Raw genomic sequence first — 18654 nt, forward strand, 5'->3', positions numbered from 1 at the left:
CAGATCGGTTAAAGCTTCCAATTCAGTCACAGCTCAGGTAGTGACAGCAAGAAGGCACTCAGCCTCTCCCCACCACTTCTGCAGGGAAATTTCTGTTCCCCAGCTGAGGAGTGTCCACTGGGCCCATCCCAGGCATCAGGGGCCTGGGTGGCACTGGCAAGCTTGTCCTGGGGCTGGGAGAGGCAGGACGAAGGAGGCAGCCAGCTCAACACTAAGCTGCCCTCACCTCAAGGACGCCATGGCGGGCCTTGCCTGGCTCCGTGGTGCCGTCTCAGCACCTAGGAGCTCTGCCTGCTCACTCGCCAGCACCAGCCAGCTCTTTGCTGTGCAGTTTGGAAAACACTCCCTTATATAACTATACAATATAAATCCAAAGGTTATAAATATAACGGTTAAGCGCAACGACAAACGTGTCACCCAGCACACACACGCACATGCCATAAGAGCACCGCTGTCCCTTTAAGGGGCAGGACCCTCCTCTACCTCCCCTCCTCGCCTTCCCAGGGGAGTCCCCGCTCCCGCCCCTCCACCGATGACATCATTGCTGCGTTCCGATTGGCTGACGGCACCTTCAGGCGCTTGGTGCCCGCCCTTCGCCCTGCCTCGGGCCCGTTAGCTTCCCCAGGTGCTCGTCGCCCACTGGCCAGCGTCGGTGGCGCTCATCCGCTCTCCTCCGTTCTGATTGGCGGAGGCTAGAGCGTGTCGCCGAGCCAGGGAGGCACGGGGAGGGCGCTTCCGCCGTTGTGAGGCGCCGGTCGGCGGTGGCGAGGCCGGGTGGCAGGCTCAGGGCTAAGCGCGGTCTCGGCGGGTGGCGGTTCCGCCAGCGACTGGCGGGGCCGGAGCGAGATGGAACCGTGACCAGGTGCGTACGGAGCTGCCGGGCCACCTCTGTCGCCATAGGGGTAAAGAAAGAGGGGGTGTGGGGGGGTGGGCGCGGGCCCACCCCGCCGCCCGGACCTCTCCTCAGCGGCGGGAGTAGAGCGTGCCCCCTCATGCCGCCACACCCCACCCTCTCCCCTCGGCCTCTCCCCTCGGCCTCTCCCCATCCTCTTCACCTGAGAGGGGCTCGGCGCTCCCGGCTCCCCGCTCGTGTCCTGAGAGCTTCGCGTGTGGCAGGCCGGCTTTGGGGTTTTGTTCAGGGATCTCTTTCCGGTTTTACAGGCCTGGTAGTGGCGACAGTAGTTGACAAGGGTTTGTGTAGCAGCAGTATCCTGCCGTACCCACCGGTCCACGCACATCCAGGTGGTATTAAGCAGAGTTAATTTTCCGTACTGAAAAGATGTTTGCCTGTACTATGGCTAGATGAATATCTAAGGTAACATCTGTGTGACCCAGGTGTCTGTGTAGTGGGGACTAGATGTTCCTCTCTGTGGCTGTAAAATTTAGTATTGGAGAGGACTGTAATTTCACGTAACCCCAGTCAAGGAGGAAGACTCTTGACAACTTGACTTGAGTGCAAATGGAAATACCCTCCTGAGATTTTTATGATCTTCATCAATGTACACTTGTTCTGTTGTGTCAATACGGTTTTTTGTGGCTCTTAACTAGAGAACTTTGAGTGGGCTGAATAAGGGGTTTCACGCTTGCTGCTGCTTATAGCACTTCCTTTCTTGTATCATGTTTGTCCAGACAATAGCAGAGCCCCTCTCATGAAACTGCATCTTAGTCTGTTGTCAATAGAAAATCTGTTTTGAAAGCATAAAAAATGTCTAAGCATTAAAAATGTTTAAAAATATTTGTCTGTAGCTTTGTTGCTGGATCATGCCTTTTATTTCTCAATAGGATTTCAAGACACAGCTCCCAATATTTGGAAAACATAAAATGTAGCTATTCTGGGCTGAATGTGTCTATCCCAGCATTGCCAGCAAAGGCATTGAGAAAATTCAGTATGCAATTCTGTCTTTATTTTCATTTTCAGTTTGACTTAGAAATGTCAGGGCTAGTTACCATGGTCAAATGATATGTTACCATGTTACCATGGCTCAGCTGACTTACTGAAGGTGTGTTTTCTAATTGAGTGTGGCTTTTACTTTCGGGTAAATATGCAAACAAACTTTCAAAGTATATCTTGATGCTTGCGCAACATCCATCAGTAGCCTTTTGTAAAGGCACTGTTAAAATCCATATGATAGAACTGTTGGAAGTGTAATGCCTTTAGATCTTCAGAAGTATTTCCAAAAATACTTCAATCATTTCTGAATATGAAAAGAGAGGGACACCCATTTGTTCCCATTTACTGCAGTGATTAAATGAGTGATCTAATAGTTGTGATTAAATAGAATCTAATAATAGATTTTAAAATAAGAAAATGATCTGGAGCTGACTGTGAACTCCTTTTCTGTTCTTTAGATTTGTGCTTTCTGCCGAAAGAAGAAAGAGGCTCAGGGCTGAAAGCAGATGCCACAAGCTTTTCACAAGGAGGTGAATTTGCCCATAATTACCAAATACTACCTCACTGAACCCTTTTCAGTTCTCTCCCACATTCTCACCAAATGTGATTTCACAGAAAAAGTGAAGAGAGTAAAATATTGGTAATTATAGCTTCTTGGGCATCATATTGTTCTGTACAAAATGTAAGTAGTGCTGTGTTTGCTGATTCCAACAACTGTAGAAGCAGCTTTAATTTTTATTTAAATAAGGCAATCCACTCTAACATCATATGGGAGAAGTCACCCTTCCTCTCCCCCAGTCTTCAGGCAACAAGCAGATCATTAAATAAAATGCAAAGAGAGAGGATACAGAGATATTTTGCCATAGGACTGAGAGAATATGGGGTTTTTCTAAAACCAGTCTTTATGTTTTCCTCCCCATGAATGTGAAATAATAAGATACACTTGGGTTTGGGAAGGAGTGCTTGCCTGTGACTTTTTTATAACTGGCTTCTGCTGGCATAGTAAAGCAGCAGCATTTTTTCCACAGACCCTTTCATCCTTGGATCTCCAGGTGAAATACACATTCAGGCAATTAAAATAGCTCTTAATAATAATAATAAAAAGCCCTACTGGATTTCCTTCACTATTGAGCCATGATTACATCACTGTGTGGTATTTGGTGGGGGAAAGGGAGCTGTAATAGTTGTAGAGAGGTGGATCAGAGGAAAAAAGGGTTTGGATGTTAGAGCAGAAAGCATATAAATTCTTAGAATGGGTTAAAACATTATAATGAGATTAATTGCTACACTCATTTGGAATGTGTGAGATGTCTCCATGTATGATTTTTACTTCAAGAGCACAATTGATGGCACTTTTAAGGGTCTTCTGTCTTTATACTCTGTCCTTCCTGTGTTGTAGATGATATAATTGGACTGTCTCAGTGCCTGTTTACTTACTGATAACTCAGTATTATGATTAAGATCCCTTTTGAAGAGTGCAGTTGATTTCCTCTGTGTGAAAAGGGGTAATAAATATTAAATCTTTTTTTAGTTATGCAGTGCTCTTCCTTTTTTTTTTTTTTTTTCAAATCGACTGTGTCATGAGGGTCAATGTCTTTTCCTGAGAAACTGTTGAAGAGGAAACAGAAAAAACAACTGTTCAGTGGTCTGAAACCGTCAAACACCTACTCTGGGAAAGCCGAATCTAATTATTTCCTCCTGGATACATTGCTGAACTGAGGCTGAAAACAGAGGATGTGGTTACACAGACATTTCTTTTCGTGGATAGCCCTGTCTTAAGCGGCTCATATTCCCATCTGCCTTTTTTTTTTTCCCCCCTTCCCACCATTTGCTGTCACTTCAGTAGCAATGGTGTATCTGTGGGGCTGCATGCTGAGCCAGGTTAGAGACCTGATTTTTGATTTGTGCATGTTCTGTTCCTCTCCCCCTCAGCCCCTGAAATAAAAGATGGGGGAGGGCCAAAGGAATGCATAGCTGGAGTGGAGGAAGTGCAGAAGCAGATTAGTCAGAGCTACAGCTAAAAGGAACAGTTTTGGAACCATGGTTTAAAACTGTTTCTATGATTCTTCTTTTATGCATGTGTGTCAGATAAAATGGATGAGTTGGTGTGATTTCAGAAACATTCCTTTGTCAAATGTTCTGTTCAGTCTTTCAGGAACATAATGTGTGTGGTTAATGTGTATGTTTTACCTTTCCTTCTTTGAGTGCTTTATGGAGTGCAAACACTGTTAAGTGGCTTCTTCAAGGGAAATGAATGGCATTGGGGTGAAGACAGTTTATATTACCAGGTTTAGGTATGCCACAGTGGTCAGTCAATGCTGTGAGATTTTTAAATGTAGGCTGTCCTTGTGGAGGGCATATGATGCATGTAGCTTACACAGGAATCTGTCATCCATCTGATAAAATGTTTTGAGACCTTAAGAATCAATGCTAGTAATAGTATCTCACTTTTCTTTGATTCTTTTCTATTTCTGGTATGAGACACTTTTCACACAGATGAAGTTTTAGAGGTTGCCACTGAGCAAGGTACTGTAATTGTTTAATTTAGTTTGGTTTATATTCCAGAAATTGAAGTAGTGAATTTAGATTGTGCAGCATTCCTTTCCCCTTCCCTCCCCCATTTTCTTGTATGTGTGCAGTATCATTATTCTTGTGTGAAGAAATATTTTGGATTGAGGCACACAGCTGTATTGATAACATCTCTGTAAGAAGGTGAAATTTAACACACAGTTTCGAGTCTTTTTAAATCTTGTAAGACAAAGGCTGAGCTTTTAATTGGAGATTTTCTTTTGCACCTTAACCTCATGCTGTCCATCTCCTTTTGCTGTCCTACCACAAACTAGCATGTCAACTACTTCTACTTATCCTTCTTAATTCACTTGTGCTCCCTATTTCAGCTTGTTTTGGCCCTGCTGATCCAGAAAAGCAGGGTTTTTGTAGAGCACAGCAGAAGGAGCATGCGAACTGCTGCTGCATGTGCCAGCATGTTATTTGTTAACAGCTGGGCATTGGGGGCTGCCCTGTGGCACTGATATAAAAATTCTCCCCGGACATGGTCAGAAGCCACTGCTGCTGAAGTCTCTGATTGCTATGGGTGCATATTGAAGTGCTTGTGTACCACAATGCAGGAGCCTCTGGCAGAAAGCAATGCAGAAAACTCATATTTTACCATCTTCTGGTGAGGCAAATAAATGTGCGGGCTATACATCATCTTCAGAGTACCTTCACATTAGGGGAGCAGGAGACTGAAATGGTATGTCTAGTTTTGTAAAGCTAATTTTGTTTTGGGATAAGAGGTGACATCACAGATTGTTTCAACCTCAAATTAATTCTTCATGTAATACATGGCAATTATGACTAGTTCTAGCCACACTAGAGAAGGTGTGTGTATATACTGTGGTTCCTTGAGTTCTACCCTTTCTGTGGTTTAGTAGAGACACTGAGGATATGTCTTTACTGCAGAATTGATCTATATGGTTGACACCCTGTTTAGGCTTACTCTGATGAGATCATCCTTTTCACACAGCCATACCCATGTTATGATGAACTCATTCTTTCTGCAACTGTTTAGATGTGTGAAGGTACAATTTTGAGCAAAGGTGAGACAGGACTCACTTTGTCAGTTACAGGGAAACTTTTCCTCCTTCAGGAAGAAACTTTTGGAAAAGCATTGAAAGACTCTATTTGAATCATTATTTTTAAAAATATCATTTTTATGGAAATACAAGAAGCTTCCCAACAGAATGTGATTACAGTCTGCATTAAAGTCTACAGAACTTAATTTCTGTTTCACTGTGTACAGTGGACCCAAACCTGGGTGCATGGTTTCTCTGAGTGATTGGTAGGGCCAAGTTAATGTTAGACCTAATATCATGTCTTTGAATTTGCTCTCATAGGTACTGTCAGGCATACTTTACAGAAACAGATCACTTGGAGTCTGAATCTTTCCCAAGCCTCAGTCTCAGAGGTAGTATGGCTGTTAGAAAGATGGGATGTGATTTCTTCACTGCGTGTTCAGATTGGACTTGCGAATCATATCAGTGAGTTTCTGTGGTGGTCAGACATGCTAAAACTCCAATTCACCAGTGAAGGCTATAAGCCATTGTAATCACTGGAATAGCAGCCATCTGGCTTGAACATGTAAACGATGACATATAAACATTTCCATTGGATGGAAAAGTTTATCAGCAAGATGAGACTTCTGCATTTCTTAGAGATGATGCTATTTTTTTTTCTTCAGAAAATCTAGGACAGTAGAGTTTTGCCCGCATCAACTATATAGTGAGAGGAGAAAGGAGTGTTGGAGGAATGTTTTGATTGTGCTATAAGCAAAGAATAACAAAAACGTTTAGCTGTGGAATTTTGCCAGAAAATGTTTCAGTTATGTGATTAATCTTTGCTCACTCACTGCAATATAGAAGGAGCAGTAAAGAGCTTGTCTTTCATTACAGCTCTAAGGCTAAATCTTTGTAAAGTCTGACTTGTTTTGAAGGTAGGGTGTGTCTGTGTTTTTTGTTGTTCCATCTTCAAGCTAGATTGAAATTCCATAGAATGACTGAATAAAGATAATGTTAGAAATACATCTGCAGTATCTCTTAGCTTACTGGCATGCACATTAGGAAAAAAAGTCAATGACTGTCCATGCCCATTGCAAACTAGTTTATCTCCTACTCAAGGTTCAGGTGACTAAGCAGTAAATTGCAGGATGTGAGACTTTAATTGCCTGAGATTGAACAGGAACTTCCTTGGCAAATAGGACTGAAAGTTTCAAAGTTTCCCTTTTATTGTCCATATTATATGGAATAAAACTTCAGTTCTTAGTAGAGGCATAAAGATAAATACGTGCAGTCGTAGAGGACAAGTTATGCGTGGGAGAGCAAGGATATCTGAACACCTGAGAAGGTAAATGGGAGTGCTGGAAACTCGGGAGAGGTAAATAAACCAAGACAAGGAAGTTAGTGAAATAGTTTGTGCTGTTTTCTGAATGTGTGTTTGATGTATACACACACACACGCGCGCACACACACACACACACACACACTCTTTTCTGAAGGATAATGGTAAGTTTTTGAAAGATGTAAAAAATCACTGAGTGTCTGTGTATATCTATATAGATATTTTTAATCTTCATGCATACCTTAAAAGGTAAGACTTGGAGGTCTTCTGTATTGTGCCAGATGAGATGTCTGTCCAGCCTGGTGTCTTGTATTGGCAGGTAATGAGTGCCTTGGAAGGAATGTAGAACTGAGGTGTACAGAGAGGTTCTTCCCCTTTCTGCCTCAACCTGCCAGCTGATTAGGGATGGCTTGATACATTCTTCAGATTGAAATACTGAATTCTTGGTTAACTTTTTCCTATCTTTGTGGGAGACTTTCCTTGACTTCTTGAGTTCTTCCTTCTGGGGTTTGCAAAGTATGTTGTAAGTATATACTTGGTGTTGTAGCCTCGCATCATTATAATGTTTTAATTACAGATTATCAGGTTGGCTACTTTGTTAAAGAAAAAATAATTACTTGTTATGGATTCTCATGTGAAATTAATTAAGTGACTGTAAGTAATTTCAAATATTGACCTGATGAAAAATAGTGCAAAAAGGTGGCAATATGACATGTTGATTTTGTGACAGAGCCATGAATAGTGTGTGCTGACACATTTTATTCAAAGAAAAATTGAAACACTCTCTGAAAGAGATTGTAAGGGAAGCTTCTAAAGTAGTAGTGTCATAGAATCATAGAATCACAGACTGGTTTTTGTTGGAAAGGACCTTAAGATCATCTAGTTCCAATCCCCTGCCATGGGCAGGCACACCTTCCACTAGACCATGTCACCCAAGGCTATGTCCAACCTGGCCTTGAACAATGCCAGGGATGGAGCATCTACCACTTCATTCAGCAACCTGTTCCAGTGCCTCACCACCTTCACAGTAAAGAACTTCTTCCTTATATCTATCCTGAACTTCCCCTGTTTAAACCCATTACTCCTTGTCCTATCACTACAGTCCCTGATAAAGAGTCCCTATCTGTCATCCTTGTAGGCCCTCTTCAGATACTGGAAGGCTGCTCTGAGGTCTCCATGCAGCTTCTCTTCTGCAGGCTGAACAGCACCAACTTTCTCAGGCTGTCTTTGTGACCTTACATTTTAAAATTTGTGTCGATATGGTAAATACCTTATCCTGCAAGTTGTTAAGTGGAGAAGAGTTGACCAAGTATGTGTGTAGTTTATTACCTGGAGCTGCTTTGGAACAGCTTCCTTCTTTTATTTGTTTGGGATCATGGACTTCTTTCAAATTTCGCAGTGCCCTGATTATCCAAGTGTCTAACTGTGGTCATTCTTTCTTCAGAAGAGACTTATCAGTCTTACTGGTCTTATTCCTTCTGATGCTAAAGTATTAGACAGCTCATTCTATTTTTTTTTTCCACTCCGGCTATGTTAATGCTTGTCTCCCGAGTCCATCCGTCTAAAGTTTGTTTTTCGGGAGGTGCCTGAGTTCTTTTATTGACGAAATATCATAGCATCTCAACTGCAGTTCTGTGCTTCTGGTGTCTAGGAAAGCCCTAAAGTCTGAAAATGTTAGAGGAGGAAATAGGATGGAAACACTGTGTTTAAAACCTTCATATAATGATTTGTATTTTTTTAAAGGTGGCTAAGGAAGTAGGAGTGAAAGTATGGCAACTACAAATCAGCTTCTCATCATTTTTATTGCTGTTTGCAATAATAGTCTTCTAAAGTCTCCAAAGTAATTATTTTCTAATCAAGTTCTGCTGTGCATGCCTGTTAAAACTGTATTGCCAGAGAAAAGTGGTGTGTTAATTCAGTATGTTTGTGAATTTGTCTTAAGGTGCTCAAGATGTCCCCCCTTCCCTTCCTTTAAAGTGGGATTCCCATTGCAGTCCTGATAGGTGACTTCAGTACAAGGACGGGAAGACTAAGTATGTAATTTTGTGGGTATTCTGGCTTAGTAAATCTCAAGTAATGCATTCTTCAGAACTGACAAAACAGCAGTCCCAAACTAAAAAGTTCTGCTCTGCAAGTAGCACAGGTATGTGTATACAAGTGTGGCAGCCTTTTCAGTTCAAATTCTGTTGTGTGTGCCAAATGAATTAGATTATATGAAAAAAGAATCCTGGATAAAGGACTTTGCTCCTTACTCTTAAAGGAGAAAACAGGTGTGGTGGTTGTTTAGTTTTATCTTATTTACTTTTTTTTTATTTTAAGATTTCAGTATTTATCCTGTTTTCCCTTTCAGTGACTGAGGAGAGAGCTGCTGGCATGGAATTGAGCTGGGTTTGCCCGTGGGAACTGTGAGTAAGGTATGTATTGTGTTCTCTTTGCTGTCTTTAGCCTGCACCTTTTCTTATGTGCTGAATTGAAAATTGCTTGTGGTCATTAAACACGATGGGTAATAGTGTGTTAGAGATGAAATATTTTGAATTTGTACTAGCGTAAGATGTGACAGCTGTCCAGCAAAGACTTTATAGTGTAAGAGTGTAAATGACACATTTGTTCACTTTTCACTGCTGCCTAGCAATGTCAGACTGGTCACAAGTTAGCTGGTGGTTCTGTGTTACAGACTTTATTCAGTGTTACTAATCCTTGGCTTACTAGGCTGGTTTATTTAAGTATATAAAGGCAGGCAATTATATCTATACAGTAAAGTAATAATATCTGCAAAACTGTAATGAGCTTACCATGATATGGCAGCACTCAGAGGATGATACATTCAGATGTTATCTGTGGTCCCAGAATGAATCTTATAGTAAAGAACAGAAAATGTTTTAATCTATTTTAGCAGCAGAACAAAAGTCTTGGTTTAGATGTCCTTCATGTGCTGCCTTCTAGTATTGTTGCTTTAAAATAAAAGGTAATGAAGGTTGAAGTATCCTTTGAATTGGCAAAGAACAGCATTGTCGATTCTCCCACCCCTTCACCGTGCTCTTTGCCCACATTTATTAGATTTACATGTTAGGGAGCACTTCTTGAGTACTTAATTTTTTCAATAAACTGGTTAGACAAGGCAGTAATATTGATATATACTTTTCCCTGAATCACTAAAAAAAAATAAAAATCTTACCTATTCTTCAATAGTGGGGATATCCAAGGGTGGAAAGTCAGCTTTTGTAGGGGAAAAATGGAACAGGAGATGTGGTAACTCAGTCTCAATTGCTGGACTTTCCACTTAAATTAATGTCATGCTTGGTAGCTGCATTAGGAGATGACAATAAATTCAGAGAAATTTGGATTCCACATCCAGTGTCCATTGATGGAAAGGGTAGGCAAAGTCAATTCAAATTTGTTTAATTTCTTGTAGACAGATTCCAACTGTTGTGACTAAAGAATGTGACTGGGGTCAGAAAACTCCTTGCAGACTTTAAGACTTTGGTTTCCCACTGTGCCTAACATAACTGAAGGCCTTTGCTTTTCAGTGGGCCTTGTTCCTCTAGTTTTTGTTTTTGTTTTGTCGTGGTTTGATTTTTTTTTTGAGGGGTGGGGAGTGGAGGATGAGATCTAATAAACCTGTGGTTGCAGGGTTCAGATTGCTAGCACAATGGGAAAGCAAGTATGTTTCAAAGTGTAGCATTCCATCAGAACATCAAACTGAATTGACTTGCTCTGTGGCTGCAGAGCCACTAGATATGAAGAAGAGGTGACAATTTCAAACTGAGGTGAAGTGATACAATATGGTTGTACGCTCTCAGTCACAGCTCATGATCAGACTGAATCATATAAAATGTAAAACTATTTCCTTTCACACACAAAAGTAAGTTGCAAAAGAACTTGCTGTAAACTCCTGTAAGATTCTTCGTATCTCCTGTTTTGCCTGCTGCTTTGTGCTGACATGAATGCTTGTGCTGGGAACTGAACTGACTGAAATATGACTACTTTACCTTTGTCTTGTTTTTTAATTTTCAAAATTTATTTTATTTTAGTCTACATCGGTTCTCTGAGCTATGTTTCCTTGCCCAAGTCACCGCTTTGTTATGCTCTAGCAAATCCAGTTCTTGTCCCAAAATTCATATCTGCATTTGGAAACATGTTGTTTCTTGTGAGGTCTTATTTCCACTCTCCTCTTGTACAGTGACTTTCTCATCCCAGTCTGCCCCAAATTCACTTTCAGCATGAGTTTCTTCATACTTTCTCAGCCCCATAGTTTTCCTGACAAGAATTTCCAAGTCAAAGCTCACATCTGGCTGCAGTTTGTCAGCATTCCCTTTTCTAGTTTGCTGCAGTCTCTCTGCTTCCACTGGTTGTTGGCATCCATTGCCACATGCCATTGCTGCTGGCTGATCCATTGCTTCATCTGCTTGCCCCTTTGGGGTGGGGAGGAATGCTTTGCCTCTGACTTGAAGGAAACTTAAAAAAATGTATCAGACAGCCATTGTAAGGAAGTCAGTCAGAATTCAGTGTTCTAAACAGACTGTAGTTCGTAATGTGGTTCTTTGGCACCAGTGCAGGCTTAAACAGCTTGTTCCCTTTCATGGCACCCTGTTGTGCTGGCATAGCTGTTTTGTGGCCATGGTGAGCCACTCTGGGGAACAGATCCTCCTGGAAAGAAGTGGCTTTTTTGCTATTTTTCATCTGGTCCAGTACATGATGTCTCCATAACATTTATGCTAATTTCACAGTGAGGAAGGTATGAGAGTGGGAATGTGTAGCAGACTGCTGAAGTTGGCACAACTGCTGGATGTTTAAGTGTTCTCTTTGGCATTGCAGTTAAGTTACTTTTGCTTTTAGTGAGCTGCTGTTATAAAGGCTGCTCAAACCTCTGCATAGCTGTACACTCCTGCTTTTTCCTTTGCATCAGAGCTAGTGATTGTTCAGCCATAGGGCACAACCAGCCAGCTGACTGATCCTGTAGAAAATGGTTTCTGATCTTTTGCAGAGTTAATCATCTGCTGGTTTAGCTGACCTGAGTCACCCCTTGGGTGCACACTCATTAGATCAGACAAAAGGGAAGCAGCAGGAACGAATAGCTTGGTAGCAGAAGGTTGCATTCCTCTTTTAATTATGATGTTGAGCTATATCATGACTAAGAACTAAAATATACCAGAATGCCCGTTGACACATGAGCCCTAGACATCACGTCTTTTTTTTTCTGCTCTCTTTTGTTACTTGAACTTCAGCAGAAAATGTTTCTTAAGGCTCAACATCATCTTAGAAGGATGTTTTCCTCATTCATGCTTTTAAGTAAGAACTTCAGAAACTGGAGGAGAGTTCATTCTTTTTGAGCAAGGATTGTTTATTATAAATACCATCATGATTCTTAAAACTATTTTTGGTATTGAGTTCCTTCAGCTTGAAAGCCACAAAGTTCCTCCAAATGCATATTGAATCATGAAAAGTATTTCTTAACATCTGGAATGCTAAACTACATTCCTTAGCCTGCTATTTGTGGCTTTAAGAAATTGATGTTTGATTTTTCAAGATCTCTTAGAGACTTTCTATCACTGCTGGACTGAGTGAAACAAATGCCAGTATCTTATGAAGGAAATGCTTAGGGCTTGAGAAATACAGTTCTTGATGTGTGGTTGTTAAAATCACGTCTACAGCTGAAATTATGCAGTGGATTGCCTTGCACTAGGTGTGTTCTTTGCATCTTTTACCCTCTAGTCCTAGCATCTCTTTACAGCTGTTCATGCCGTTTTCTTGTTGACCTGAGCATGTTTTTTGACTCTTGTACTGATAGATTTGCTGGAGGTGGTAGAGGAGAGATTTCTGGTGATGATTCAAAGATATCCTCTTTTACTGTAATGTTACTGGCACATTATACATTCAGATTCATATCCTTTTGCTCATGTAGAAAGTTGTGCTTATCCATGTTTTACCAGCATCTTTGTTCATGTGTTGCAATCTTTGCATGTTTTGGCTTTGTAGGGCAGTGGCTTGTGGTCATGGTAAGATGGACAGTACACACCTTCAAATTACTGTTCTGTTTCTAATCCAGAATTAATTTAGTAGCTATTTGACTGCTTTTGCCTTCCCCTCCCTTACTATGAAAGTGAAGGAAGTTGATGATTGGTTGATTTTGCAGAAAATGATTGCAAGTGGAATTCATGTATTAAAATAAAATTCCCTAACTGAAGACAGTCTCTTTTTAGTGGTCTGTATAGTTTGCTTTCTTAATTGTAAGTGGTTCCTCAAGAACAAGCTATTACACTTGCAGGGTACAGTCTTTGTGATGCTTGCCTTGTTGCTTAGTGTATTGTATATATGTTATGGACAGTGTCATCAGTTTAACTCTCAATTAACTGGAGAAGTAATTATAACAACAGTTGTGTGCCTGTTAAGCTGAGAGGAAACTGAAGTTGTTCATTATTTGCTTTTTAATGACATGACCTTGAAGGTGTTCCTGTTGGTGACATTTCTTTTAATATCTAAAGACAAAAGGACTGTCTCTCACTCTATTATAACTTCTCAAGCTAATATGATGCTTCGGCTGCTAACTTTACTTTTGGGTTATTCTTTTGATTCATGATGACCTGGGGGTTATTGTTGCTTTTGGGCGTGGCATGACATCCTCTTCCTCTCTTCTCACTCATTTCAGAGATTCATCCACTTAAAGCCATTTTGCCCCACAGTTGCCTCTTGGCTGGATGGTCTCAGCTGGCATAATCATCTAGCAGAAGGCTGCTCTTAAGTTTAAAATAAAAACCTTCTGTCTTCTCAAAATAGCCCAGATGTACACACATGCGCCTGCTCTTAGGTGCTGGAGGTTGCTTAGCAATTCTTATATTGGTAGGAAATTGCTATTACCCTGGTAACACAGCCCCAAAATGCAAACAAGGGAAAGCTGTTTATAGAGATGTCCTTGTTTCATTTGGGAACTGTGCTCTTTTTTTTCTTTCACGTGCGTCTCTGATCTTTCCTTACTACTTCTGAATTTCTTTTTTTTTTTTTCATGTGTTTCTCTGTAGTTATTGAGGTTTTGTGTTAGGGGAGATGATTTCTTGGTTCATTTGGTTCTTTGATTCATTTAAATACTGACTGTCAAGATTTTGATGATGCCACAAGCATGTAAATATCACCAAAATTGAGAGAAGTCTAATGCATGAAGACTTAGCGCATGTGTCCAAGTCCAACGTGAATGTTGGATTGATTGAACTATATAACAACACCGTAAGGTGACACTTCTACCAAAAGTAGCTATCCTGATTTCTTCTTTTATTACCTTGTCTCTCATTGTTCCTTATGCTAGCCCAAGTTTTTTGGGTTGCTGGGTGGCAAGCCAGATTGGAAAGTGACTAATGCAGCTTAAAACTAGTAGTCTCTGTGTGTGTGGCCAGGTCAAATTTAATACAGATCAGTTCCTTGATCTGGTTCAGCCTTTGTTGGCCCATAGGAGCTGAGGAATGAGCAGACTGGACTGTTCCTTTTGTTGGCAATGCCAGTTCAGTGTCTAACCAGCGGATGTGGTGTTATGATAAAGCTAAGTTGATCTAAACTTGATTTTGGCAAGGGGGAGGGCTGGGATGCCTTTGTTGCTTCCTTGCTTCCTTGTGCCAATGTTGGTGTTTGTCTGGCCTTATGATGGGATGATTAATGAAGGTGAAATGGCAGGAAACTAATCCTAGTACCTTCTCCCCCTCCCAGGTTTCTTTTAACTTTCTTTTTGCTTCTTTTAGTGAACTAGTTTACCGTGGGTCAGACAGGTTTCAGCACTGCTGTGTCTGTCTATTTTGTTTCCCTTTCAACTCTCAGGCTCTGAGCTATCCTTCGGTGATTCTGGATGAGCAGCTTTATGAGCAGTTCCTATAAGTAATTTTGTCGTATCGTAAGTGCAAACTAGAATACTTTTTTCAGCAAGGTGTAAAGTAATCAGGTTTACTGTGGTATGATGCTGCTATGGCAAGAGGATAAACCTAAAAAGAAGCTGCAGAGCAATTTAACCTCTGTAGCTCGCAGGTTTGATAATCTTTTTCCAAAAATTCTCATTGGCTGTGGTTCTTAATCTTATACCTTGTGCAAAATTGACTCTGCCTTGTTTGTGTATCTGAAATTGAAATCTCTTAAATGCCTCCAGAAGTCAATAAGGGATAAAGATAATTTATATATTTGAGTTGTGTCTAATGTCTCTTTTACACAGCTCCATCTTCTCCCTCGTGGTATGGTCCATGCTTGTGTTGTTGTGGCAGTGTTTTAGTGCTTTATAGCAGCATAATTTGGACACTTCTAGCTCCTGAGAGCTCACTGTTGCCCCTGCATTATGGTGACACAGCTGTGTGTGTAGTTGGCAATGGCCTAGGACTGGGGAACTGATTTTGCTGAATATCTAGGAAAGACATCTGTTGTTAGCTAAATTGATTCCCCAGTGAAAGACCTGGCAGTGGAGGGATAGAACTGAGTGGCTGGACAGTGGAGGACTTGAAGGTTGCTTAAGCTGGTATTGCTGCTGTAGAACATCCTTGGGATCAAAGCCACTCTTATCCTGGAAGCAGCTGGGCCAGAAGTAGGCAAATGCCATGATAGAAAGCTGCTGTCTGGTTAGGCAACAAATTTTATTGCAAATCCTGGGGGCAATCACCCTGAAGCCCTTATTGAGGGCTTATTAAGGAATACTTGTTCTTAATACTGTACTTTAGTTTCTGGATGAGTCACTTGAAGATTGTGTGGCACGTTTCTTTATGGGAAAGTTTCTAGTCTGTTCAGAAATGGCAGGAAAACAAACATATTAAAATTTTAATTGGGTTCTAAATATTAATGCCTGTAGCTAACTGATTGATCATTCTACAATGACAGTTATAGAGTGGTGTAACTGTCTGGGAAGTCTAAAAACAGCCTTACTGTTGGTTGCGGGAAAGGATTCCATGCCTTTTGCAGGACTTCCATATAATGTAGCATGGATGATTATAAATCCTCAAAGCATCTTATAAATCCCTCTATGTCCTCATCAGACTTTTAATTGGAAACATAAAAATCAAACTCACCCAATTATAGCTTTTACTGTAGTCTTGTGCACTGGATGCCTGTTTTTTAAAGTGGGGATATGTTGCATGCTGAGATTTGACATTGCTCTGAAAAATTTTCTTTCCCTTAGGCAGAGGTTAGATGTTCGAATGTACTGGTGATGGAAGTCAGTTCTTTCCTCTGTGCTGTGCTGGCACAAGCGCTGTTAGTGTGTAGCTGCATGGCAAACTGCACCAGGGTCCTGGTTTACCTGAAGTGTGAACCAGAAAACTAGCTAAGTACATTTGCTGTTTACCTTGTTGAAGCAGATCTTACATATTTGAGATATGTCAAGCTTTTTCCTCCCCCTCTTGAAAGAGGAAGGAACTCTTCTTTCCTTGTGTAGACTGAGAAAAGTAGATACCAATGATGCCATACCAAATCCCTGCATGGACTGTCCCTTCTGGATTTGGGCCTGGCTGTACTTGCCCTCCTGCATGAGCTAACCTAACCATCATGTGGTACTAGGCAAAGTATAATATCTGCAGTACATCTCTTCTGATAAAGTAGATAGAGGGTTTGGCTTCTCTAATATGGTGACAGCCAGCCTCCTAACTGAGCAATTAGTCTTCCTTTCAGCCCCTTTCCACAGGTCTCCCATCCTATAGGGACAGGGCCTGAGGCCAATTATATTGTTTATCATTTAACTCCTACCAGCCTTTGCAAGGATTATTATAGTTTACCACACTTTATTATTCTAAGTCTGTGATTTAAGGGTGTGTATTTCCAGGCATTCTGTATCCAGTATAAAAGAAGAAGGGCAGAATACCAATTTTTTGTCTTTGCAGATTACCGTTTAAATTTGCTCTCAAATGGATATGACTGATGTTTGCTTTGGACAGGGAATATATCGAGGAAAGGGTAGGCACTTTCTAGCCAAATTGTAGCAAATATGTCATAAAGCAGTAGGGTTTGGCTTTGTCTCATTTGTTTTTTTGTAACAAGCACCAGCTTCGGTTGGTGGTTTTTGTTTTCTTTTTTCCATCTACCCTTCTTTTCCTTGCTTCTCTTCAGATCATGACATAAGGTCCTGGGAATGAATGTATGACAACATGGATGAAATAATGTGTATTCATTACCAGTAAATACTTACTGTTGCTTGAATATACACTGAACAAATTTTTGAACAAATGTACTACTACTTACAACTGTGTTCTGGGTATTACAAAGCAAACATAAAAAAGTCAGCAGAAGTATGAATCTGAAATGGAAGTGGGGAAGCTGACTGTAAGAGCTACTTTATCAGCTATTAATGTGTCGATATTGTCACATTAATTATTATTGTCACTCAATTATGAGTGTTAAGTGTTGAATACTTAATAAACAACTATTTTCAAAACTTGCTATGAGTTTAGGCATTCTAATTGATTTCTGAAGGATTATCCTTATTGTTTTAACTTTGCTTCTGTGCAGTTTGCTTTGCTTGTATCTTTTTGAAGCTGAAAGCTAGCCTCTGGAAATACCTTCTGCTTGACAAATTACTACAGTGCAGCAGTTATGTAGTGGTAGTCTTCTGAGTTTAGAGTGATTGAAACAGCAGCATATTAAGAAGCAAGAGACTTCCATCTTCATTAATCAAACCAAAGTATGGTTTGTCCTTGTATAATGTCCTTTACTGTTTAAATGTTGACACAATAACCATTTCACCAGACTTCCAGTTGGTTTGTTTCTGTTTAAATTACTGAATGGAAAGGACTTTAAATTTTAACATAGTTGTGGCTTTTAAATACTTATTTTAAGAATTATGGAAACATGAAACATTTAAAAATTGTGTATTTCAGTAAGTCCTTTTATATAGTGCAGATTTTGGTTACTGTAGCTGAGGTTTTAAACAGGAAAGCTTTTCTTGTTTATGTGGAAAATTTTTCTTGCATTCATTTTCACTAATAGTGAATGGGGAAGAGAGAATAGACCAAGAGAATGACTTATTTTTTTTTTTAATTAAATGCAATCGATTTTACTTGGAAATCCTCATTTGTTGTACTCACCTGTCCTTCCAGGTTTATTATGAAGGATTACTTTATTTGACTGGATTTCATATTGACAGGTATCCTGTTAAAACACTACTATTGGTATGAAAGGACTGTAATCAGGAGTTCAGCAAGGTTCTGGGTAGGCTAGAGCAACTTGATCTCTGTCTTCTCGTGACTGGGTTCCTCAAGTACAAAAAGTTGAGAATGTTTTCCTGCTTATCTGTAGTTTCATCAGTAGTTTCTGTGGTGATGCTGTTGGAGGTTTATGCACGTTTATGAACTGCTGACTTTAGCACGTTTCAGTCAGTAGTTGGCTTTGAATTGATGATGACAACACAAATGCTCTGCTAAAGAACATGTTTCTCCAGAATACGGAGATGCCATCATGATCTGGACGTATGGGTTAGGACTGATGTGAGATTTATTGTTTTGCTTTCATCTGGTTTGTCTTGCAGGTTGCCATCACGAAAGCCAAAGTGGATTTCTCCGGTGTGGTGTGCCTGCCCCCTTCCGTCATTGCTGGAAATGGGCTGGACGGAGGAGGGGCTGGCGAAAATGATGATGAGCCCGTGCTGGTGTCGCTTTCGGCGGCCCCCAGCCCTCAGAGTGAAGCTGTTACCAATGAGCTGCAGGAGCTCTCCTTGCAGCCCGAGCTGACCCTCAGCCTCCATCATGGCCGAAACCCCAACCTCCCTCCACTCAGTGAAAGGAAGAATGGTAAGTGATACAGTGCACTCAGGTCTCATGGAGCATGTCCTCACCAAGAAACTACTGTGGTGTTGTCATCGTATGTGGTCTCATGACAGGCCTGTTTCTTACTGCTTCTTGTGATGTTCTATTTGCATGAAG

General features: G+C 40.8%; 1 long non-coding RNA gene across 1 annotated transcript; it reads left to right on the forward strand.

The window, feature by feature from the left end:
• Positions 1 to 736: 736 nt before the first annotated feature.
• LOC115946693 (uncharacterized) lies at positions 737 to 18333 on the forward strand. The gene is made up of 4 exons (XR_004080740.2): positions 737 to 862; positions 2350 to 2421; positions 9138 to 9201; positions 18261 to 18333. It is a non-coding gene; the product is annotated as an uncharacterized lncRNA (long non-coding RNA).
• Positions 18334 to 18654: the final 321 nt, after the last annotated feature.

This window comes from Melopsittacus undulatus, chromosome 5 (assembly GCF_012275295.1).
Source record: "Melopsittacus undulatus isolate bMelUnd1 chromosome 5, bMelUnd1.mat.Z, whole genome shotgun sequence".
NCBI classification, from domain to species: Eukaryota; Metazoa; Chordata; class Aves; order Psittaciformes; family Psittaculidae; genus Melopsittacus; species Melopsittacus undulatus.